The following is a 26,461-nucleotide window of genomic DNA, read 5'->3' as shown; positions in this document are numbered from 1 at the left end:
AGTTGCACATATTTTTGCGTGTTACATGTACTGCGGATGAAAGGCATGGGAGAATTATGCCTACCTAAGACATATCTTAGGTAGGCATAATTCTCCCGTGCCTTTACTATTTATATTTAATAATTACCATTTGATAATTTTAGTCAGAGTAGGCACTGCCCACCTTGCCTAACCTGATGGCACGTGCCTGACACACATATACACACGTACAAGATCATACTTTCAATAAGTACTAGACCAAGTGCAGACCCATTGGGTCTGCTCCCCATACGCACCCGTTCCCTACCCGCAGCCCCCAATTGCACGTGCCCTGCGTGTTGCAATAACAATTTGCCCTCCCCCTCCTGAGGGTTGAAAAGTTCAGTGTTCCTGTGCTGATCACTGTTAGCCGAGCCATTGTGACATCATCAGTGAAAACTGGTTGTTTTAATTTCAGTCTTTTGATGTTTTTAAACTTCTTACTTACTTTTAATCGATAATAAGTCAAGAAATAAAGCATAAAATGTTCAGAAAAGGTGTTCTCGACCTCGAGGGGAAAAATGTTAATCAGAATATGTAAAAATGTTATCGTTACTACGTATTTTTTGTGAAGATGTAAAGACAACCACATATACACTCACATATACACATATACACACGTACAAGATCAGACTTTTAATAAGTACTAGATTAAGTGGGACCCATTGGGTCCCAGCATCACACAGGAGGGCTGGTCATCCAACGCAATATTCCACCTCTCCACCAATTCTAATATTGGTGGCCAGTTGGGGGAGGAAGGGTGCTTTCTGGAGCGCTAGTATGGGTGTTGTGGGCTGAAGGGACTGGTTTCCAGAGGGCTAGTTTGCAAATTGTGCGCCAAATGGATTCTTGGGCTGGCGTCTCAGTCAATCAAGCCTGTTGTGCTGGCAACTCACTCACTCACGGCTGGTGGGCTGGTAGTTGACTCACGGCTAATCCTTGAAATTCTATATCAAGCAGGGTATAAGGCCACCAAATTCAAGTGCAGTTTCTTACCACTTCTAGCAGGGTGCAAGGCCACCAAATTCAAGTGCAGTTTCATAGCATTTGAAGTAGGGTGCAAAGCCACTAAAGACAGCGAGTCGTGACCTCTCCCTCCTCCATCTTGCAGAGACTGAGCCACACCCGCATTTCTGGGTTTTATAACCCCTCCCCCCCCCCCACCGGAAAAGGTGTGGCTTTCATGGAGTGATTGACAGGAGAGAGATTCTCAACATTTTAAAAAAAACTAATAACACTTTTATTTTTCATTGATGGGAAGAATTCTCTGCACCTGCTCAGCGGAGGGGGACTGAGTAAGATGGCCAAAAATCACAGCCGTAAGTGGTAGCGTTTTATCTAAAATCAACATACAGTGCAAACAGGAAGTAAGTGCATTTACAGTAGTGCCTTTTAACTTCAAGCCAAAGCACCCAAGCCACCATTTGCAGTAAGTAGTGCCTTACAACTTCATGCCACCATTTGCAGTAAGTAGTACCTTTCAACTTCATGCCACCATTTGCAGTAAGTGGTGCCTTTCAACTTCAAGCCAATGCACCCAAGCCACCATTTGCAGTAAGTAATGCCTTTTAACTTCAAGCCATTGCATCCAAGCCACCATTTACAGTAAGTAGTGGCTTTCAACTTCAAACCACACCCAAGCTACACCCAAGCCACCAGTAGCAGTAAGAGGTGCCTTTCAACTTCAAGTCAAAGCTCCCAAGCCACCATTTGCAGTAAGTAGTGCCTTTCAACTTCATGCTAACACTAGCAGTAAATAGTGCCTTTCAACTTGAAGCCAATGCACCCAAGCCACCATTTGCAGTAAGTAGTGCCTTTCAACTTCAAGCCAAAGCTCCCAAGCCACCATTTGCAGTAAGTAGTGCCTTTCAACTTCAAACCAATGCACCCAAACCACCACTTGCAGTAAGTAGTGCCTTTCAACTTCATGCCACCATTTGCAGTACCTTTCAACTTAATGCCAAAGCACCCAAGCTACAATTTGCAGTAAGTAGTGTATTTCAACTTCAAGCCAAAGCACCCAAGCCACCATCTGCAGTAAATAGTGCCTTTCAACTTCAAGCCACGCCCAAGCCACACCCAAGCCACCATTTGCAGTAAGTAGTGCCTTTCAACTTCAAGCCACACCCAAGCCACACCCAAGCCATCATTTGCAGTAAGTAGTGCCTTTCAACTTCAAGCCACACCCAAGCCATCATTTGCAGTAAGTAGTGCCTTTCAACTTCAAGTCAAAACTCCCAAGCCACCATTTGCAGTAAGTAGTGCCTTTCAACTTCAAGCCAAAGCAACCAAGCCACCATTCGCAGTAATAGTGCCTTTCAACTTCAAGCCAAAGCACCCAAGCCTCCATTTGCAGTAAGTAGTGCCTTTCAACTTCAAGTCAAATCTCCCAAGCCACCATTTGCAGTAAGTAGTGCCTTTCAACTTCATGCCACCATTTGCAGTAAGTGGTGTCTTTCAACTTCAAGCCATACCCAAGCCACACCCAAGCCATCATTTGCAGGAAGTAGTGCCTTTCAACTTCAAGCCACAATTTGTAGTAAGCAGTGCCTTTCAACTTCAAGCCAATGCACCCACGCACCCCATTTGCAGTAAGTAGTGCCTTTCAACTTCGTCAAAGCACCCAAGCCACCATTTGCAGTAAGTAGTGCCTTTCAACTTCAAGTCAAAGCTCCCAAGCCACTATTTGCAGTAAGAAGTGCCTTTCAACTTCAAGTCAAAGCTCCCAAGCCACCATTTGCAGTAAGTAGTGTCTTTCAACTTCAAGCCAAAGCAACCAATCCACCATTTGCAGTAAGTAGTGCCTTTCAACTTCATGCCACCATTTGCAGTAAGTGGTGTCTTTCAACTTCAAGCCACACCCAAGCCACCATTTGCAGTAAGAAGTGCCTTTCAACTTCAAGCCAAAGCAACCGCCACCATTTGCAGTAAGAAGTGCCTTTCAACTTCAAGCCAAAGCAACCAAGCCACCATTTGCAGTAATAGTGCCTTTCAACTTCAAGCCAAAGCTCCCAAGCCACCATTTGCAGTAAGTAGTGCCTTTCAACCTCAAGCCAAAGCAACCAATCCACCATTTGCAGTAAGTAGTGCCTTTCAACTTCATGCCACCATTTGCAGTAAGTGGTGTCTTTCAACTTCAAGCCACACCCAAGCCACCATTTGCAGTAAGTAGTGCCTTTCAATTTCAAGACACACCCAAGCCAAGCCAACCAGGGAAGGGGGCGGCGGGGGGGGGGGGCGCTTTCTGGAGCGCTAGTATGAATCATTTTAGAACCAATAGACATTTTTTTTGCCAGCTTTAGAACCAATAGACACTTTTTGCAAGCTTTAGAACCAATAGACACTTTTTGCAAGCTTTAGAACCAATAGACATTTTTTGCAAGCTTTAGAACCAATAGACATTTTTTGCAAGCTTTAGAACCAATAGACATTTTTTGCAAGCTTTAGAACCAATAGACATTTTTTTGCAAGCTTGAGAACCAATAGACATTCTTTTGCAAGCTTTAGAACCAATAGTCATTTTTTTTGTAAGCTTTAGAAGCAATAGATATTTTTTTGCAAGCTTTAGAACCAATAGACATTTTTTTGCAAGCTTTAGAATCAATAGACATTTTGTTGCAAGCTTTAGAACCAATAGACATTTTTTTGTAAGCTTTAGAACCAATAGAGACATTTCTTGCAAGCTTTAGAACCAATAGAGACATTTTTTGCAAGCTTTAGAACCAATAGACATGTTTTTGCAAGCTTTAGAACCAATAGACTTTTTTTGCAAGCTTTAGAACCAGTAGACACTTTTTTGCAAGCTTTAGAACCAATAGACACATTCTGCAAGCTTTAGAACCAATAGACACATTCTGCAAGCATTTTAGAACCACTAAGGGCACTTACATTTGAGTAGACATGTGTTCAGTGTTATTCACAGCTCAGAGAAACGTGACCCTCTGCCTTCCTCCATCTTGAAGAGACTGTGTGGCACACCACTTCCTGGTTTTATAGTCCCTCCCCCCTGCCGCCAGCGGGGGCAGCAGAGAGAATGGGGAATTTTGTAAAAACATTAATATCTCTGTCATTTTTAATCGACGGGAAAAATCCTCGACACGCATGCGGCAGAGGGGGGCTCTGAGCGAGGTGGCCAAAAATGACGGCCGTAGGTGGCGGCGTTCTCTAGGAAATCGCAGCACAGATGGCCAAAACCGGTCAAGAACAGACTTTTAGTAATATAGATAGATAGAAGATATGTTAACCATATAACCATATAACCATAATAACAATTACAGCACGGAAACAGGCCATCTCGACCCTTCTAGTCCGTGCCGAACACATAATCTCCCCTAGTCCCATATACCTGCGCTCAGACCATAACCCTCCATTCCTTTCCCATCCATATAACTATCCAATTTATTATTTTTAAATGATAAAAACGAACCTGCCTCCACCACCTTCACTGGAAGCTCATTCCACACAGCTACCACTCTCTGAGTAAAGAAGTTCCCCCTCATGTTACCCCTAAACTTCAGTCCCTTAATTCTCAAGTCACCAAGTTAAGATAGATATATAGATTTGAACCTTTTTCTTTTTGATCTGATGGTTAACAGCCGTGCCTCGATTACTTTTCCTGTTTGTTTTTTTACTTTAATGGCATTTGACAATTTAAATTAACTCATTTTATTTGTGTTCCCAACAAGTTGCTGTGGATGTGTATAAAAGAAAAGTTCAGCGAGTCAATGTGTGGTTCTCAGCAATTAAGAGAAATGAAGTGGGAATATAAGACGATAGCAGAATCATTTGCACACTGTCTTTGTGGCGGTGGAGACATGCCTGGGCTAGTTGATTGGAAAATAGCAAATGTAGTCCTACTTTTTAAAGAAAGGAAGAGAAAATTGAACTGGAAATCAATTAGCATGACAATGAAGTAGGGACAATGCTAGATTTGATGATTCAGAAAGTGTTATAAGAGCATTTAGCAATGAGTAATAGGATTGTGAGAGTTGGCATGAAATGTATGAAAAATAAATGACATGCGACTAAATTATTCATTTGTTGGTGCACTTTCAAACCCCTTCAGTAAAAGATTATTGTACAAAATCAGAGCATAATGATCAGAATATGAATAAGCAGGTCATTTTCAGGTTGTTAAGCTGTGACAACTAGGTGGGGTACAGTAGGAATTAATATTAGAGCTGAGCTGTTCTATCTGTATGAATGACTTTACTGAAAGGATGCAGTGAAATATATTAATCTTTGCTTATGATACAAAGCTGACTGACAGTGTGAGTAGAAAGGAATATACAGATACATTTTTGGGGGGGAGATAAAACTGGTGAAGTGAATACGCAAGGACGGAGTAGGTGGGATGGGAAGTGAAAAAATGTGAGCTCCACACTAGTAGAAAATGGACGTGCTGTACTATTTTTAAATGGAAAGAAATTGAATGGTTTGTACGTCAATCATTGGAAGGCGATGTGATGATACACCAAACAAATGGGAAGGTCAACAAATTAAGACAAAGTGTGTCGGAAGGAACTGCAGTTGCTGGTTGCAGATGCTGGTTTAAACCGAAGATGGACACAAAGCTGGAGTAACAGCACAAAGTTCTGGAGTAACTCGGTGGGTCTCGGCAGTTATCTTCGGAAAGTTTTCAAGAGAGAGTTAGATTTAGTTCTTAGGGCTAAGGGAATCAAGGGATATGGGGTGAAAAGCCGGAAATGGGTACTGATTTTGGATGATCAGCCATAATCATATTGAATGGCGGTGCTGGCTTGAAGGGCCAAATGGCCTACTCCTGCATCTATTTTCTATATTTCTATATTTCTATAATTTTTGGTGAAAGTTGATTACAGCAATGTTAGCCTATGAGCATAAATTGATTAGGTTAAGGGCATTCTGTTTCAATGGCTCTCATAGACACTAGTTAAAAATAAAAAATGTCTTCCATATCTCCTGTACAATTGTTAGGGGTTATTCAGAGGTTACAAAATTTTGCGGATAAAGCAGGCATTAATTGAATCAAAATCCAGTCTTCAGAAAACCTGCTATAATGTATATATTGCAAGCAGTAATCAGTTTGAGATTAAAAGGGCAACTTTGTAAATAGTGGTGTGTGTGTGTGTGGGTGGGTGTGTGGGTGGGTGTGTGTGTAGGTGTGTGGGTAGGTGGGTGGGTGTGTGATTGTGGGTGTGTGATTGTGTGTGGGTGGGTGTGTGTGGGCGTGTGTGTGAGTGAGTGAATGTGTGAGTGCATGTGTGTGAGTATGTGCGAGTGTGTGTGAGTGTGTGTGTACGGCCCGCAAAAATGTGCCAAATATATGTGGCCCTCATGCTGAAAAGTTTGGAGGCCCCTATTATAGACCATCACATATAAATGACTTTGTCCCACCAAAGGTGTTGGAACTTTCAGAGAGATGCCTTGTTAGTTAATGTGCTCATGTTGTAAATGTGCAATTCAACGGAATGTTTTTATCACACTCAAAATATCTAAGTGACCAATATCATTGTGGCTATTGAAATTGTATTGTATCACCTGCTGTTGTCTTTAATCCCAAGAGTATAAAAACTTAATGTACCTGGTGTTTGAGAAATTCTACTGAGAGGGTCCCCAACAGAATGTCTACTGTTCTGATCCCCGCCCATTCATCCTGTACTGAATCGCTGGACCATTTGCTCTCTACTATCAAACTCCTTGATGGGTGGAGGTGGTTTTATCAGGATATTGCACTGGCCCAGCTCCTGCTGCTTGACCGTGTCGCTGTAGGTGGTTTGGATGTGCCGGCCGGTCTCCTCCTTAGAGCAAGCCAAACTCCCACTGCGCTTCTGTCCGAGCAGTTGTTTGGTGAAGCCGAAGTAGTTGGCTGTGAAGGATACTCGTTTCCTTCCGGCGTCTTCGGTGCCACTCAGCTCTACGGAGGGTCAGCAGCTTCTTCCTCAGTTCCCCAGGATGGTTCGAAACTCAGCCAAGGGGGTGATGTTGCTTTTCGCTGGCCTCTTTGTATGGCTTCTTGAGGGACTTTAGCTCCTGCCGGATCTTGATCTTTGCTGCTCTTTGGTTCATGGTGGTTCTGGCAGGCTTCTTCTCCACTGCTCCAAACCTTTCCACAGCTAAGCTGACGATGATTATCGTCATAGTCCGCAGATAGGAAGAGTTTAGATTGATATAGGCCAAATCCAGGCAAATGGAACTAGCTCAGTATGCCAACTTAGAATCATAGAGTTACACAGGATAGACATAAGCCCTTTGGCCCAATTTACCCACTCTGACTAAAGTGCCCTTTATAAGCTAGTTCCATTTGCCCTCATTTAGCAAATATCCCTCAAAATCTTTCCTCTCCATGTACCTCTGTAAGTGTCTTTTAAATGCTGTTATAGTACCTGCCTTAGCCACCTCCTCTGGCCGTTTATCCCATATACCCACTATCCTCTGTGTGAAAAGGTTGCCCCTCAAGTTCCTGTTACATTTCCCCCCTCTCACCTTAAACCTATGTCCTCAGGTTCTAGATTCCCCTACCCTAAAAGATTCTGTTCATTCACCCGATCTATTCACCTCATGATTTTATACACAAAGTTGGTCAGCATAGACATGGTGGACCAAAAGGCCTTTCCCATGCTGTACATCTCTATTACCGAGGTGGAGAGGATACAACAAAATTTGCAGGAGAGATAGAGATGACGGAAGTCCAATTTCCTCTCCTCTCACGGTCACTTCTTATAATAACGAGATAGGACTAATTTATAGCTGTTTTGTTTGCATGCATCCAGGTTCCTGTGGAAATATCCTACTGAAGATTAATGATACTTTCAGACTGCAAGGACAAGGCTGTGTAGCTTTAATGACTTGCAGCTTCATTGTTTTGGCTCAGAACATAAGGACTGTTCTAATTCCAGTCCTATCATTATAGCTTTCATTCACTTTGATCCACGTGCCAGAACGCACAATAATTCTCTAACGGTTTTTTTTCCCACTTTTGCCAGGCTTAGTTGTGAATTATCGTCTCAGGAAACAGGGTGCATTTGACTTGGGATGGTTATTGGTGGAACCTTTGCTGCAGAAATATTGTATTAGGAATGAAATTCTCTGAACAGGTGATTGATTGTATTCATGTATTCATTTGATTGGACAGCACACGAACAAATGCAGTTCACAGTACACGTGACAATAATAAAGTTATTTTAATCACCCAAGGTGAATAATTGGCCTAGAATGTCTGGACAGATTATTCATTTTACTGTGTGGAATTAATTCAGTATAGAACCCCCAGGACAAAATAAGTATGTGTTTTATTTGCAAACCACCATATCTAGGACCAGTGTTTTTTAATGACTGTATGGCATACCAACAATTCCAAAATCTTGATTTCCAATTGTTTTAGAATTGTTGATTTTATCCTTTTACATTATTAGTTTGTTAGACATTTGGGCAAAAATATGGATAGGAAAGGTTTAGAGCACTATGATTCATAAGCAAACAAATGAGACGTCCAATGCTAAATTGATCGCCATGGACAAAGTGTGCGTGTCTTGCAGAAACAGAACTTTGCAGTGCATGTGGGATCTGTTTGACATTCCCAAGTCCATCTCAGGTAGATTACTTTTAAGTAGTATTTAAAATAGTTCTTCTCAGAGTATCCACAGCCTCTGCTCGTCAATCCACTAACCCCAACATCCCCAATGGCCAATTTGCTGACCCAACCCAACCCAATCCTTTGAACATGTGCATTTTCTTCCACCCTTCTGTTCACTCTGGAATTCTGATAACTGACCATTGCTTTGATCACAGCCATCCACCATCAACCACCTGACACTGGCCTAACAGTCCCCCTCCTGGATGCACACCCAGTTCTCCCACTATCCCTTTCCCCTTCTCCCCGTTCCCTTCCACTGATATCCCTTCCTGGCTTCACATTTCATGCCTCTTCTCCCCTTATCTCACAGCCTTATGCTTTCTTTTCACCTCTGGTCTTTATCCATCAATCTAAAGTCATAGCCATATAGCATGGAAACAGGCCTTTTGGCCCAACTTGCCTTTGGCAACCAAGATGTCCCATCTACACTTGTATCACCAGTCTGTGTTTGGCCCATGTTCCTCTAAACCTTTCCTATCCATGTACCTGTCCAAACATATTTTAAATAGTGTTATAGTATTTGCCTCAACTATCTCCCCAGGCAGCTCATTCCATATACTCACCACCCACTGTGTGAAAAAGAGTCCCCTCATGTTTCTACTTTCCTCTCTTGCATTAAATCTATGTCTTCTGGTTCTTGATGCCCCTACTCTGGTAAAAACTCAAACTTCCCTTACCTGTATCCATCTATCCCTTGCTTGCTTTGACCTGTCCCCACCTCTCTACTAGTTTTCTTCCCCCTAATACAATCTGTTTGAAGATTTCCAAACCAAAACGTCACCTATCCATGTCCTCCAGAGATGCTGCCTGACCCATTGAGTTACTCCAACACTTTGTGTCCCTTCTATTTATCATTTGATTCCTAACCTCTCTGCTCACAGATTCTCTGAACCTACTCAACTCACCACTCCAATCCTTCAATTTACATACTAACGCCCCACAAACTAATCCCCGATTCCCAGGTCTCTGTCTCCCTCCGATGACTCTATAGCCCAGCCCCTATCCTACCACACTTCCCATGCACAGGATCATGTAAAATATACACTTGGTTTGCAAATGGATTTCTTTACAGCCGATTCTTGGACCTTGAACAGTCTGTTAAAACTGTGGCCGAATCAATGTCTCGGCAATGGTTCTGTGAATAACTATTCCCAAATGCTTTTATAATCATCATCATCATCATCGTTGAAAACATTAGCAACGCAATGGTGCTGGTTTCCAACGGGAATGGTGACGGACGCACCACACATCTCTGTCCTCCAGTTCCTGCGGACTTCCGCCGCTGGAAGTATTGGATTTTGGTGTGTGTGTTTTATCATCATTCCTTACAATGTTATATACAACTGTGATTGCAACTTCTACTGATGTGTGGATGGCCGTTGGCTTGCTAGAAGTTCATCCGCCCTTTGACAGGTCTTGTTTTTGGTCCTGCTGGAGGTCCACAGCCCCCTCCTCACCTGTCAAATCAATTTAGTCACCGACTGTCCGACCATGGAGCAGGTAGCATGGGATTACATGGTACCCATGGTGGGGGGAACTCCCCCAGACCTAGTTGGAAGGCAAATCGGAAGGCAAAATTCCAGTAAAATTGGAAGAGGCTATCCAAGAGAAACCCATCTGTATCAAGAACCGCTTCTTCTCAGCAACCATCAGGCTCTTGAACACTGCACAACACTAACCTTGGCAACTATGATCTTCTCAGGATTGTGTCTTTGGTTGTACTATGGACTTCGGTTTTGCAATACCATGCCAACTTAGTATTATAATTATTAATTTATTAATTAAAAAAATTTGCAGGCTTGTCAAGCTGCAGCTAGTAAGAATTGCATTGTCCTGTTGTCAGTAATTATGATAATTAAACATGACTCGATTGACATTTGACTTTAGGGGGCCATACACCCAGGTTTCTTTGTCTTCAGTACGTAAGATGCACGGGGAGCTTGATGGAAAATCATAGGTTGCTGAGTAGCTCACAGCAATTCCATGATTTTCTATTACATTTCATATTTAATTAAATCAGCATCATTTGGCACACAAAATTGTAGAACAATTCGAGTGAATTTCCAGGGCATTTAAGCATTACACTGCTGGTCAATATATTTTTAGCATTAGTGAGATCATTTATTAAAATAAAACACCATTCCATTTAAAAGAGAATATGCTTCAGTGATCCATAACAAATAATGAAATCATAAACATGAAGCTTCATTGGCCAGGAGGTTTAGATTAATTGATCATTGAACCCACCAGTATTGTATCCTCCCATTGGTGTTTAGTTGGACTTGATGTTTGTGAAGATTGATAATAATGGCATTTTTTTCCCACTTCTCTATCCCATATCCATTCTTTCCCAACAAGCAATCTTTTATTTAGTCTCTCTATCTTACAAGCACAATAGTCTCCAGCAATTGTAAAGGGTTCCCCAGAGGACTGAAAAGGGTGCAGAGAAGATGTTGCCAGAACTCAAGGGCCTAAGCTATAGGAAGAGTTTGAGCAGACTAGGACTTTATTTCTTGGAGTGTAGGTGACTGAGGGTTGATCTTATAGAGGTGCATACAGTTATGAGGGGAATCAAAAGTAGGAATGTCAAAGTATTATTCCTGAATCGAGAACTAGAGCGTGTAGATTTAAGCTGAGAGGGGAAAAATTTAATACAAAGCAGAAGGACATTTTTTTCACTCAGAGGGTAGTTGGTATATGGAATGGGCTGCCAGAGGAAGTAGTTGAGGCAGGTACATTTAAAAGACACTTGGATACGTATATGGATTGGAAAGATTTAGAGTGATGTGGGCAAAAAGCGGTGACCAGCTTAGATGAGGCATCTTGGTCGATGTGGATGAGTTGACCTGAAGGGCCTGTTTCCATGCTGCATGGCTCTATCACTCTAGGGTCGGTGTACGTTTCACCTGTTGCAATGGGCGGTCCTGCAAATGAGACTATCAAGCAAAGGAAAAAACAAAGCACAGGAGGAGGTCATCGGATCAGGCCGCATTTCGAAAGAACATGGATAAGTGATGTTTTGTTTTAGGACAAAGAAGCCCTCCATGAAAGCAAGGAATAATTTTTAACTGCTTCTTTTATTCTTTTATTTCCATTTAGGCAGAATCACTATGACTGGATTTGTAGTAACACCAGAAGTCCAAATCGCATCCAGTAACTCAAGCTTACAGATCAACAAGGAGCCCTCTTCAAAGATGATTGGATCTGTTTCACATCGAACATTCAATTTGAGCCCCAGCAAAGCATTGAAAATATAATTAACTCACCCCCACTGCTGCATTAGCAGGAAATGATAGATGAGTAATTCACAAATGGATCACTTTAGTCATGGCATCCATTCACCTTATTTTTTATGGTTTTTACTTCAACACAGCTGTCATTTCAGCCGGACACTTTGCATTAATCATCAATTTGACAGCTATTTAGATGCTGAATCATCAATGGTGTTTGAGTTATTCTTTTAAAATTGGAAGTTAAGTGTTGAGTTCTAGTATTATGATCCAGCTATTTGCCTTAGTTGAGGTTTCAAATTGTGTCATGAGAGCTCATGTAATGTTGAGGATGACAGTGTTTTGGTGGAAGTAAAAGAGACTGCTCTCTGATTACTCACAAATTCCTAGTATACTATGAGATCATGAATATATAGTGTTTACAGTGTTCTCAATATTTTTAAAGTAATTAGAACAATAATGTGAAGTTGGTACAAGCAACTGGAGATGTTGGTTCACAAAAAATGGCACAGTGCTGGAGTAACTCAGCGAATCAAGTAATATCTCTAGAAAACACGAAGAGGTGATGTTTTGGGTCAGAAGAAGGGTCCCGACCTGAAACATCATCCATCCATGTTCTCCAGAGATGCTGCCTGACCAGCTGAGTTACTCTAGCACTTTAGTCATGCCATACATTTACCTTATAGGGAGTACAGTAGGGGAATCAGAACACATCATGGGGGGCTCCGATGTTGAGAATTATTATGAAGGAGGTGTTGTCACCTATCCTCACTGATTGTGGTCCATGGATCAGAAAGGCAAGAATTCAGTGTCAGAGAGCATGTTGATTCTTACTTCCAGGAGTTTAGAGATGAGTTTGGATTGAATTATGATGTTGAAGATGAAACCATAGTCAATAAGTAGAAGTCTAACGTAGAAGTCCTTGTTGTCTAGGTGTTCCAAAGATGGGTTTAGGGCCAGAGAGGTGGTGTCTGCTGTGGACCTATTGCAACGGTAAGCAAGCTACCATGGATCAAGGCTGGCTGGGAGGCTGGAGTTAATGTGTGCCATCACCAGTCTCTCAAAGCACTTCATGATGGTTGATGTCAGATCCACTAAACAACAAAATGGCGGCGCCCTGCTCGGCTGCGGCTGCACTGGCTCCCGACAGTAATAGAATTTTAAAAGTAAAAAACGTACTTAGTCCGGTGTGTTTGATGGTCCCTGTTCATGGTGGCTGTCGGTTCGTGTTGGAACTGCGTGCATCCAGCAGTTCAGCGGTCATGGATCCGGCCACTCTGGATACTCTACCGAGTCTCGGACTGCTGCGTCGGCTGTAACCAGCGGCCTACGAAGCTGCGGAGTCTCCTACCAGCACTAGGAGGGGACGGTGCAACAGGAAGCAGAAGCGCGGCACGCGGGGGGCTGACGGCGAAACTAAACGCTAACCCCTGCAGAACACCGCTTCCATCTATTCTGCTCGCTAACGTCCGCTCCTTGGAGAGTAAGTTGGACTACCTGAGGCTGGATTTGGTAACCAAATGGGAGGTGAGAGATTGCTGCGCCCTGATCTTAACAGAGACGTGGTTAAACCTCTCTGTTCCCGACGGCGACAGGAGCTGCGCTCTCAGTGGGAAATCCCGGGGTGGTGGTGTGTCTCAAATCATTGGTCTCATTGCGTCTCAAATCATTGCTCCCCAGACATTGAGTTTTTGGAAATAAAGTGCAGAACCTTCTATCTGCCCAAGGAATTTACTATCATAACCATCACATCAAACACTAAGGAGGCCCTGAATGCTCTTTATTGTTCCATCAGCGACTTGCAAACTACACACCCAGATGGTGCTTTCATTGTTGCTGGGGATTTTAACCAGGCCAACATGAAGACAGTTCTCCCACATAACTACCACCATGTGGACTTTGCAACCAGGGGAGTGAACACACTGGACTTAACCTCTACAAACATCAAGAAGGCATTCAAGGCAGTCCCCTGCCCCCACTTTGGCTCCTCAGACCATATCTCTGTGATGCTAATTCCTGCATACAGGCCCGTTTACCAGAGAAAAACCTACTGTGAAGCAGGTTAGGGTCTGGCCAGAGGGAGCTATGACAGCATTACAGGACTGCTTTGAGTGCACGGACTGGGACATGTTCAAGAAGGCTGCAACTGACAATCAACACACAAACCTGGAGGAGTATGCTGCGACTGTGTCTGCTTACATGGAAAAGTGCATAGAGGATGTCTGTGTCACCAAGACCATCACTATACGGGCCAACCAGAAACCCTGGATGACCCCCGAGGTACATGGAATGCTGAGAGCACGAAATGCCACATTCAAATCCGGTAACTTGGTGGCACTCAGATCCGCAAGAGCCAACCTGAACCGAGTCATCAGGCTGGCAAAGCGTGCCCATGGTCAGAAAATCCAGAGCTTCTTTCATAACCCCATGAACACCAGACGCATGTGGCAGGGAATAAAGACTGCTCCACCACCCTGTGAAGACAACATAAATTCCCTCAATGAACTCAATAAATATTTTGGACGGTTCGAGGCATTCAACAACCATATAACCATATAACCATATAACAATTACAGCACGGAAACAGGCCATCTCGACCCTTCTAGTCCGTGCCGAACACGTATTCTCCCCTAGTCCCATATACCTGCGCTCAGACCATAACCCTCCATTCCTTTCCCGTCCATATAACTATCCAATTTATTTTTAAATGATAAAAACGAACCTGCCTCCACCACCTTCGCTGGAAGCTCATTCCACACAGCCACCACTCTCTGAGTAAAGAAGTTCCCCCTCATGTTACCCCTAAACTTCTGTCCCTTAATTCTCAAGTCATGTCCCCTTGTTTGAATCTTCCCTACTCTCAGTGGGAAAAGCTTATCCACGTCATCTCTGTCATCCCTCTCATCATTTTAAAGACCTCTATCAAGTCCCCCCTTAACCTTCTGCGCTCCAAAGAATAAAGCCCTAACTTGTTCAACCTTTCTCTGTATTCCTCACTATGATGAACAAGCACTCAGTCTTGATACAGTGGATGTCTGGAGGACCCAAAAAGGAGTGAACACACGGAAGGCAGCAGGCCCTGATAAGATACCAGGTCGGGTGCTCAGGGAATGTGCTGATCAGCTGGCACATGTCCTCACTGACATCTTCAACACCTCGATGAACCAGGCTGTTGTCCCATCGTGTTTCAAGACTGCCACCATCATACCAGTGCCAAAAAAATCCACAATAACATGCCTCAACGATTACTGCCCTGTAACACTCACTCCCATAATCATGAAGTGCTTCGAGAGGCTGGTCAGGGACCATATTACCTCCAGACTCCCCTCCACACTTCACCCGTCCCAGTTTGGTTACAGGCCAAACTGCTCCACAGAGGATGCCATATCCTCCGTACTCCACCTGAGCCTGGAACATCTAGAGGAGAAGAACACATATGTGCGAATGCTGTTCGAGGACTTTAGTTCAGCGTTCAATACAATCATCCCTCAGCACTTGGTAAGCAAATTGGGTTGATTGGGCCTCAGCACCCCCTTATGTAATTGGCTACTGGACTTCCTCACTGACAGACCCCAGTCAGTGCGGGTTGGAAACAACACCTCCAACATCATCTTTCTGAGCACCGGCTCCCCTCAGGGCTGCGTCCTGAGTCCACTGCTGTTTACCCTGATGACCCACAACTGTTGTGCCAGGTTTAGTACAAACCACATCATGAAGTACGCAGATGACACAACAGTGGTGGGACTTATCTGGGACGACAATGAACTGGCTTACAGGGAGGAGGTGAAACAACTGGTGAACTGGTGCAACATGAACAATCTGATCCTGAATGTTGACAAAACAAGGAGGTCATCGTTGACTTCAGGAGAAACCGGCACAGTCATACACCACTACACATTAATTAATGACATTGATGTGGAGTTGGTCAGTAGCACTAAGTTCCTGGGGGTGCAGACCATGAACAGTCTGACCTGGTCACTAAACATCGCATCACTAGTTAAGAGAGAGCAGCAGCATTTGCACTTTCTGCGCCGGATGAGAAGAGCTCACCTCCCCCATCCCATCCTCACCACTTTCTACAGGGGCACCATAGAGAGCATTTTGACCAGCCGCATCTCTGTCTGGTTTGGGGACTGCAAAGCCTCCGACTGGAAATCCGTGCATTGAGTGGTGAGGACAGCTGAAAAAATCATCGGGACTTCTCTTCCTTCAATCCGGGACATTGCGTGCAAACATTACTTGTCCAAGGCCAACAGCATTATAAAAAAACCCACACATCTCCATCACGGACTGTTCACTCTGCTGCCCTCGAGCAAAAGGCATCGCAGTATAAGGAGCAGAACGGCCAGGTTTTGCAACAGCTTCTTCCATCGAGCCATCAGACTTTTGAATTCCATATAATGTGCCGCCACTATTATCTATTTTATCTTTTTATCTATTTTATCCTTTTGTTATTTTTATGTTGCACGGTGAGCCAGATGCAACAAAATTTCGTTCAGATTTGCATTTGTTTGTGTATTTTTGAATGACAATAAAGTCTTTGATTTATTGATTAAACGGTAGTCATTAAGGCATGCTACCTTACTTTTCCTTGGCACTGGGATGTTAGTGAACTTCTTGAAGCACGTTCAAGCATTTAAGGACCTCAGAAAGGATTAGTGAGAAGTTAAAGACGTCTGTAAATACCTCTGCCAGGCAATCCGCACAAGTTCTGAGAATGGCGTAAATGGAAAAGAAAATGGGGTAGGCTAGACAGAAAATTAGGTAAAATGGAGTAAAACAGAGACATGAGAAACTGCAGGCTGAAATCTTGAGAAAAACACAAAGTGCAGGTGGAACTCTACGGGTCAGGCAGCATCTGCGGAGAGAATGGACAGGTGGCTTCGGGTTGGGAGCTTTCTTCAGACTGATTGGCATGGGGGGGGAAAGCTAGAAAGGAGAGGTGAGGATGTAGAGAGTATTCCATCACATTCAAGATATTAGTTCTGCAATTTATAAATGCATATTTCATAAATGATTACACTTGAAAAATGTTCACTGCTAACTAGTACTGCTACTCCGGTAATGGGAGGATGAGTGATAATGTAAAATTATTCAGCGAAACAATGTGTTACAGACTCATCTGTAATGTATGAGAATTAATTATATTGATAAAATACTAGAAATTCATTGTATATTTGACATAAAAGCTTTATAAGACATAAATTTATTTTGGGAAGATAATTTATATAGTTTGAATTCTTCATGCACAGATATATTAAATGGGTCTGAAGCATGCAGAGTATTGGTGCTTGACTCCCTGAAATGGCACGTTTTAATTGTAAATGGGAAAATGTTACCAGCTAAGTTGGACGGGTGAATAACTCAAATTGATGAAAATCAGAAGAAAATACACATTAGTACCAAAATTCAATTTGCCACTTGGTCAATCTTGGCAAAAAAAATTCTGATACATGGATGATCGTGCTCAGATATTAAAAGTTCTTTGTTCCTATTTTATTCAGCTTTGCAGCTTGCTTTCATTTTAGTTTTGCTGACAGTGGCTCCAATCGTAAATACCAATGAGCAATGAGATAATGCACAATGACATCCATACTGAAGCATTAATAATTATCAGTACTGTTTTATACAATCGTCAACAATGCACTGAAATCCTGTTTGCATTTGCAATAAACATCATTAAAAATGGAAGATGAATAGGTGGGTGCCTGGAACACGCTGTCGGGGTTCATGATGGAGGCAGATATGACAGTGGCATTTCAGAGGTTTTTGGATAGGCATATGGAACAGAACTGCACAAGAACAAGCCCTTTAGCCCACAATCTCTATGCTAAACATAATGCCTAGTTAAGCTAACCTCTGCCTTTTGATCCATATCCCTCAATTCCCTGCATATACATGTGCCTATCCAAAAGTCTCTTAAATGCCACTATTGAAGGGAAGTGGAATCAGAATCAGAATCACACTTTATTCACCACATACAAGGAATTTCATTGGCCAGGTCAGTCATACAATTAAAATCAACAGATCAGTCAAAAACACATTTTAACATGAACATTCACCACAGTGACTCTTACACATTCCTCACTGTGATGGAAGGCGAAATAAAGTTCAAGTCCTCCCTTATAGTTCTTCCTCGGTCGTGGGCCTCGAGCCCCTGTTGACGGGACGATCTTGACTCCCGTAGCCGGCGGCGTACGGGCCCTCCGTGTCGAGGCGATCAGCTCCTGCATCGGGGGGGATGTCAGCTCCCCCGCGCCAGGCGATTGAACCTCACGTCGGGGCTGGTCGAACCTTCCGTGACGTTGGAGCTTCCCGACTCGGCCTCTCCTGAAGACTGCGAGCTTTTGATGGGAAGGTGGTCGCGTTGGGAGCGATCCCAGGCAAGGGATTAGCTCCGATGTTAAGTCCACGCCCCGCGATAGTGCTCAAAGTACATGGATCAGGAGGCAGAGAACTGTTTACATTGGCATCATATTTGGCATATATATCGAGCCTGTTCCTGTGCTGTACTGTTCTGTGTTCTATGATCATGTTCTTTTAAAACCATGAGCAGGACCGTGGTTTTATCATGGAGTTATTGAAAGATGCAATATTAAAACAGGCCCTTCGGCACACCGAGTCCATGCTGACCGTCAATCACACGTTCACATGAATTCTATGTTATCCTATTTTCCCATGCACTCCCTACATACTAGGGGAATTTAACATACTAACCTGCGCCTCTTTAGGATGTGGGAGGAAATTGAAGTGGGCTGATGGTCACAGGGAGAACATGTAAACTCCACAGCACCCGAGGTCAGGTTAGAACCCAGGTCTCTGGTGCTGGATAGTAAAAGATATGTGAAGAGGAAAAAATTAGTTCAGACCAAAGTTGGACCCGTGAAGACTGAAAAAGATTAATTCATTATGGGGAACAAGGAAATGGCAGACGAGCTGAACAGGTACTTTGGATCTGTCTTCACTAAGGAAGACACAAACAATCTCCCTGATGGACTAGCGGCCAGAGGATCTAGGGTGACGGAGGAACTGCAGGAAATTCACATTTGGCAGGAAATGGTGTTGGGCAGCATGAAGGCTGATAAATCCACAGGGCCTGATGGTCTGCATCCTAGGGTACTTAAGGAAGTGGTTCTGGAAATCGTGGACACATTGGCGATCATTTTACAATGTTCTATAGATTCAGGATCAGTTCCTGTGGATTAGAGGGTAGCTAATGTTATTCCACTTTTTAAGAAAGGCAGGAGAGAGAAAACAGGGAATTATAGACCAGTTAACCTGACATCGGTGGTGGGAAAGATGCTGGAGTCAATTGTAAAAGATGAAATAGCGGCACATTTGGATAGCAGTAACAGGATCGGTCTGAGTCAGCGTGGATTTACGAAGGGGAAATCATGCTTGACTAATCTTCTGGAATTCTTTGAGGATGTAACTAGGAAAATGGACAAGGGAGAGCCAGTGGATGTAGTGTACCTGGACTTTCAGAAAGCATTTGATAAGGTTCCACATAGGAGATTAGTGGGCAAAATTAGAGCATATGGTATTTGGGGTAGGGTACTGTCATGGATAGAAAATTGTTTGGCAGACAGGAAACAAAGAGTAGGGATAAACGGGTCCCTTTCAGAATGGCAGGCAGTGACTAGTGGGGTATCACAAGGCTCGGTGCTGGGTCTGCAGCTATTTATAATATACATTAATGATTTAGAACAGGGGTCGGCAACCTACGGCCCCCGGGCCGAATGCGGCCCATAACCCGAAATCGTCCGGCCCACAGGCGTATTTTTTTTTCCGTAGTCATCCGGCCCGCAGACTTCCTTCATCTCTGGTACCTCCCGGGCCCGAGGCACCCAGGTGCGGCGACACAAGGACACAAGGAGAATGTGCTGGCGGCCGCAATTGCGGAGCCGCCGAGCGCCGAGCTCTGGCTGTACCGCATCCTGCGCAAAGCCACCGGCATGGCTGCGCACCTTCTGTGTCTGGGCTTCACTGTCGGGGTCGCGGTTGTCAATAGGCCGGGGACGAGTGAGTATGAGTATTTGAGCCACCGCCTTCAGGACAGAGCCAAGGCAATAGTCCATATGTGCACCATGTTTGTGAGAGGCCAGTGCTCTGGGTGGTGTCCTCGAAGGGGTGGGATCTATGTGAACACGTGGTAGATGTGGCCCGCCATCTGCTCACAGACATGCGTCCTGGCCCCTATGCAGAACAAGGTAGCCGGACTCAGATTTTGTTGAAGGGATTAAAAGTAACATTAGCAAATTTGCAGATGACACAAAGCTGGGTGGCAGGGTGAACTGTGAGGAGGATGCTGTGAGGATGCAGGGTAAGAGGAGTTGATTATAGGAGCAAAGAGATCCTTCTGCAGTTGTACAGGGCCTAGTGAGACCACACCTGGAGTATTGTGTGCCGTTTTGGTCTCCAAATTTGAGGAAGGACATTCTTGCTATTGAGGGAGTGCAGCATAGGTTCACAAGGCTAATCCTCGGGATGGCGGGACTGTCATATGTTGATAGAATGGAGCGGCTGGGCTTGTATACTCTGGAATTTAGAAAGAATAGAGGGGATCTTATTGAAACATTTAAGATTATTAAGGGTTTGGACACGCTAGAGGCAGGAAACTTGTTCCCGATATATGGATAGTCCAGAACCAGGGGCCACAGTTTAAGAATAAGGGGTAAGCCAATTAGAACGGAGATGAGAAAAAACGTTTTCACACAGAGAGTTGTGAATCTGTGGAATTCTATGCCTCAGAAGGCAGTGGAGGCAATTCTCTGGAGGCTTTCAAGAGAGTTAGATAGATCTCTTAAAGATAGAGGAGTAAAGGGATATGGGGAGAAGGTAGGAACAGGGTACTGATTGTGGATGATCCGCCATGATCACAGGGAATGGCGGTGCTGACTCAAAGGGCCGAATGGCCTCCTCCTGCACCTATTGTCCATTGTCTATTGACTACTGTCTATTGTTTATTGTCTATTGTGAGGTAGCAGTTCTACTCTGCCTCACAGGAAGACACCTGAACTCTTAGTAACATGACATTTAACAGTTTGGTGCTGTACTTTGCATTCAGTGAAAATTAAATCCTGCTTATGCTAAACTGAAATGTTTCATCCATTATTGGTAGTGAAAGAATTTCTCTGCCTACTGAAAATACCACACTAGGTAAAATAGGTTAATATCAGCAGTCAATATCGCAGGCTAGAACGTCATAGATAAATCTTCATTCTTCAGCTCTGCTAAGAGATCTGCATCTGAAATACTAAGATACCGTACCTCCTTTCAATTTTTGACAGATCAACTGTACATTTTATGAATTCAGCCAATGGGTACAAATGGAAATATGGATCCTTGATCTGAGAAAATTGGGGTAAAGCCATTGCTCTTTACAGCATCACACAAAAAGAGACAATTTAAAAAAAAATTCAATTGGATAAAAATATGTCGTAATTTAGATTATTCTTAACTGAATCGTACCAACAGCCTGATTACTTTGGTTTTGGCGGGTCTGTGCATTAAATAGGTTCTGTTAAATGCAAAATTGATCTTTAAAGATGTATAAAACCCCAGAATAATTATATATTCAAATTTCCAAGGAAATGTTAATTACAGATCTATTTTAAGGACCATTAAAACCAGAGAACTTAATGTGAACAAAACTATGTATTTAGTGTGGGCTCCACTTCCATCTGGTGGAGAATTTAGGAATCAAAAGCCTATCATTATGACACCATTTCTGCAATGCACACAACAGGATAAAACCAGGCCCTAGAATTTTAAATTATGCATTGGAAGCTTCGTAGTTTTTTGAAATACCAGCGCCAGCACCAGCGACCCAGGTTTGATCCTGTCCTCGGGTGCTGTCTGTGCAGAGATTGCACATTCTCCATGTGACCGTGTGGGTTTCCTCCGGAATGTTTCGGTTTCCTCCCACATTCCAAAGACGTGCGGGTTTGTAGGTTAATTGGCCGCTTTAAATTGTCCCCAGTGTGTAAGGAGTGGATGCAAAAGTGGGATAACATAGAAACAGTGTGAACAGTTGACTTGGGCTCAGTGGGCAGAAGAGCCTGTTCCCATGGCTTTCAATCAATTAATCAAATAGAGTAATTGAATAGCATATTATGAGCCAGTCAAACATTAAATGCATTGTACAATTCTGTTGATCATTTGAGATACTTTGGTCAGAGTGTTTTTCCTGATGTTTAAATTTGTTTTTTGTGTAAGATTATGATTATTTTCAGGTTGAGATTCATTTTGATAAATGGTGAATCTGTGAAATGCATTGCCACAGATGGCTACGGAGACCAATGGATATTTTTAAGGCAGAGATTGACAAATTCTTAATTAGTATGGGTGTCAGGGATTATGTGGAGAAGGCAGGAGAATGGGGTTGAGAGGGAAAGATATATCAGCCATGATTGAACGGCGGAGTAGACGATGGGCCGAATGGTCTAATTCTGCTCCTATAACTTATGAAATTATGAACTAAATATGGTGTTTCATTGTTGACATTAACTATGTCAGTTTGCAAAAAATAACGTATTTTAGTGGTCTGAGAAACGACTACTGGAGTTTCCAACAGATCTTTATTCAAAAATTTGATATCCAGCAATGGTGGTCAGCGCTGAACTAACGCGCGCAAGTGAAAAACCGCGCGAAAACAACAGCTCCTCCCGAGTCACGTGACCGCGGCTTCCGAACGCCGGATTCGATATCCGCGTGCGTTAGCAGGCGCCGCTACAGTATACTTTTTTGGATATAAATTTACCTCAGATCGGTGTGCGGTCAAATATTCTCCGAAGTGACATATGTAATTTGTTACATTTCACTGCTTTTATCACACTCTACATTTCAATAAAACACACAACAAATAAAATTAGATGTGTATCGGCACTGAACATTTCAATGCCAAAGCCTAATGATTGTAAAACTCATAATTGAAGCTGCTATATGTATATATATTGCCAAGATGGAATTTCTACATCTGTAAATAGGGAACAGCCACTTCTTCATTTATACATACTTAATCTATTACGTTTTTGTAACATTTAGCATTGTGGGAAAGAAACATGATGAAGGTTGGCATGATTTAATATTAATTAAAATGTGATGATCTAAACGAACAAAGGTTGCCAATGGCGTCCTTGTCTGCTTCACGTTCAAGTTCACTCACTATCTTAATTTGCCACATCAGATCTATGTATTTTGTTATAATATTTATATTTTTAAAATTTTATTTCCAGTATTTGACACCATTAATATAATCATTGAGCCTTACAGCACGGAAATAAGCCCTTCAGCCCAACTTGTCCATGTCATAGAAACATAGAAAATAGGTGCAGGAGTAGGCCATTCAGCCCTTCGCGCCTGCACCGCCATTCGATATGATCATGGCTGATCATCCAACTCAGTATCCCATCCCTGCCTTCTCTCCATACCCCCTGATCCCTTTAGCCACAAGGGCCACATCTAACTCCCTCTTAAATATAGCCAATGAACTGGCCTCAACTACCTTCTGTGGCAGAGAATTCGACCAAGATGCCACCTGCCCACATTTGGCCCATATCCCTCTAATCCTTTCTTATACATGTATCGGTCCAAATGTCTTTTAGATGTTGTTATAGGGATATGTTTTAAGGATAAGGGCCTAAATGTAGGCAAATGAGATTAGATAGGCATCATGGATGAATTGGATCGAATAATGCGTTTCTCTGCTGTAAAATTCTGATTCCATGTTTTAGACCTTGTTGAAAATATCTAAAAATTGTGTTGATGCCTAATGAAATTGGTTTCACATAACAAGATAGCTGAGTTGAAATGAAGAAAAAACTTGAATCATTTATCTAATGGAATCATTTACCTATGGATGTTAAATTGAGCCAATATTTTGCTTAAATTGCACATCACTATTTTTATATCCTCCATCTAGTTTTATTCTTTAACATCATAAAATAATTTATTAGGATATATTCAGAGATTTTTTTTTCCATGTGAGAAATCTGAATAAAAAGAAATAATCTGAAAAATTAGAGCTTATGTCATTCCAAGTCACTTTATCATATTTAGGTGCAAGGGTATCTGTAATTTATTTTCCCAAAAAGCAATAACTGAAATTTAACAATTGAGATCAACAGATTTTTTATTTCAGCGAAAGGTATCAAGGGAGTGAGGAATAAATGAAGCTGAAGTGTGGTTTTATAGAACTGCTGAAGATGTTGGAGAACAACATTACGGAAAAGCAATATAGATAAACTATCCTATACATATTCACCCGCTGCTGGTACTTCATGACAATAGAATCACCTTCTTAATACATTTTCTTCAAAATGCTATTCTCGTTTTTATTTCTCAAACAAGAAAGCAACAGCCATCAATGCTATTGCTCTGTTGACCCACTTAGAGTCACAGCAAACAAGTTGCATTCATGCATAATTTTGATGTAAATGAGAAGTGAACATCGTGTGTATTTCTTCAAAGCCTGGTGTATCTGTTCTGATTAGTATGCAATGCTTCCGGCTTGTAGTCGATGATAAAAGCAATACTCCTTTTTCTGACACAGAGGCAGACAATTTCTTCTTCTATACAAAAAGTTCTATATTTTGCAAATTGTTGTGCTCTGGTTGGCACGTTGAAAATAGGGGGAAGGGCAATTAGAGCAGTTGTGCATTGAAATCATCTGTAGAAGCACCATTTGGTACTCTTGACTTGCAGAATTATCTACTTCAGTGAATTCTGCAATTTCAAGTGATACCAAATACAAGTATTACCTCCAATATCAAGTAATCTCCAACCTCCAACAAATCCTCCCCCCTCCCTCTTTCCCCTGCTCTCCCTCCATCCCAGTGTGCATACATTTCTCCCACTATCTGCCACACCCCCCAGTCACCCTTTTCCTTTATCCCCCTACGTGCGGTTATCTCACATCCCCGAGTGTCATTTTCCCTTTTATATCTGCCTACTTCCCTTCCCCATCCCCTTCCACCAACACCCCACCCTCCAGATTTAATTTAATTCCTCATAATCTTATCGGACACTCTTTTGTCCCCTTTGCACCTCCAGCCTTTGTCACTCACTCTCTCCAACTGCCACCACCTCCCCCCACCTGTGTCCACCTCACCTGCCAGGCCTGGTACCAGCCCAACCTCTCTTTCCCAGTTTCCGCAACCCTCCCCCCTACTCCATAAACCTGAAGAAGGATCCTGACCCGAAATGTCATCTGTCCATTCCCTCCACAGATGCTGCCTGATCCACTGAGTTCCTCCAGCACTCGATCAAGATTCCAGCATCTGCAGTTTCAGGTCTCCAGTATGATTGCATGTAGGAAAACCTCTCTGCTATAGTATGGGCAAGGATAACAAAATAAGAGGTGAAATGCAGCTTGATATGCTGATTGAAATTGCAGCTCAGTTTGAGTACAACAATAACTATAAGCTAGCGTACTCTCAAATTCACCTCTACCCCATTTCGGACATTGGACTTGGTCTATGGAACTGGTGTGCTACAATGCTGAGAACCATGTTCTGCAGTCTGTATCTTCATCTTTCTCTACCTATTGTGCTTGAGTTTGATTTGATTGTATCTACGTGTGGTATATCTGATCTGATTGAATAGCAAGCAAAACAATGCTTTCACTCTAGGTCAGTACAGGTGATAATAATAAACCTAAACCTTCTGTTCTTCTGCAAATCATTAATATAAATGACGAACAACAAGGGACCACGCCACTGGCCACAGGCCTCCAATCGGAAAAATAACCCTCCACCACTATCCTCTGACGTCTTCCATCAAGCCAATTTTATAACTATCGGATCTGTTTGGACAGCATGCAAAACAAATATTTTCACTGTACCTTGGTACACGTGACAATAATAAAATTAAATCTAAATATTATTACTGGACAAACAGTATGAGCAATTAATTCACTAGATTGATCCAAACAAAAGAGAAATTCTTGATGAAGTAACTGGTTCATATACATTTAGCTGAATGTGGGTTCCTTCACTCGGAAATAATTGTATAAACAAAAGGATAGACTATTGCACCAGATTACTTCATTGCTGCTCGTGTGAAGTTATAGTTCCAAATCAGCCTCAAACAGCTCAAATAAAGTGAGCTATAAATGTATTTGAAGACATCTGATTTGCAAGGATTATAGGAAAATGACTTGGCTGTGGAACTAAACAGAAACTGATGGTTCAAATTGCCTTATTATGTGCTGAGAGATTATGTGATTCTCTATGCAACGTATGTTTGGATTCTCTGAACCCAGTTGCTAATGAATAAAGGGAACAGTGCAAATTGGTGTTAACAAAGTCTCACACGGAGACACTGCAAGACTATCAGATAGGGAGATAGAATATTGTATTCATGCAGTACAGAGTTTTCTGATTTCAATTCATTTTGTGCAATAATTAATTGGAATGTAAGAAGTTATCAGTTTTAATTGAAGATAAAACAAAGTGCTGGAGTAACACAGCTGTTCAGGCAGCATCTCTGGAGAACATGGAAAAGTGACGTTTCAGGTCAGGACTCTTCCTCAGAATGAAGAAGAATTCCAACCTGAAACGTCACCTATCCATATTCTCCATAGATGCTGCCTGACCTG

The 26,461-nt window shown here is 42.6% G+C and overlaps 1 long non-coding RNA gene across 1 annotated transcript; it reads right to left on the bottom strand.

Annotated features, from left to right (window-relative positions):
- Positions 1 to 9,339: 9,339 nt before the first annotated feature.
- Positions 9,340 to 25,071, bottom strand: LOC116973998. Its single transcript, XR_004412240.1, has 3 exons — positions 25,043 to 25,071; positions 12,916 to 12,919; positions 9,340 to 9,382 (listed from the first exon to the last, which is right to left on the bottom strand). It is a non-coding gene; the product is annotated as an uncharacterized LOC116973998 (long non-coding RNA).
- Positions 25,072 to 26,461: the final 1,390 nt, after the last annotated feature.

Source organism: Amblyraja radiata, chromosome 6 (assembly GCF_010909765.2).
Source record: "Amblyraja radiata isolate CabotCenter1 chromosome 6, sAmbRad1.1.pri, whole genome shotgun sequence".
Classification (NCBI taxonomy): domain Eukaryota; kingdom Metazoa; phylum Chordata; class Chondrichthyes; order Rajiformes; family Rajidae; genus Amblyraja; species Amblyraja radiata.
The sequence above is the reverse complement of the archived record's forward strand: the minus strand, read 5'-3'. Positions and strand labels throughout refer to the sequence as shown.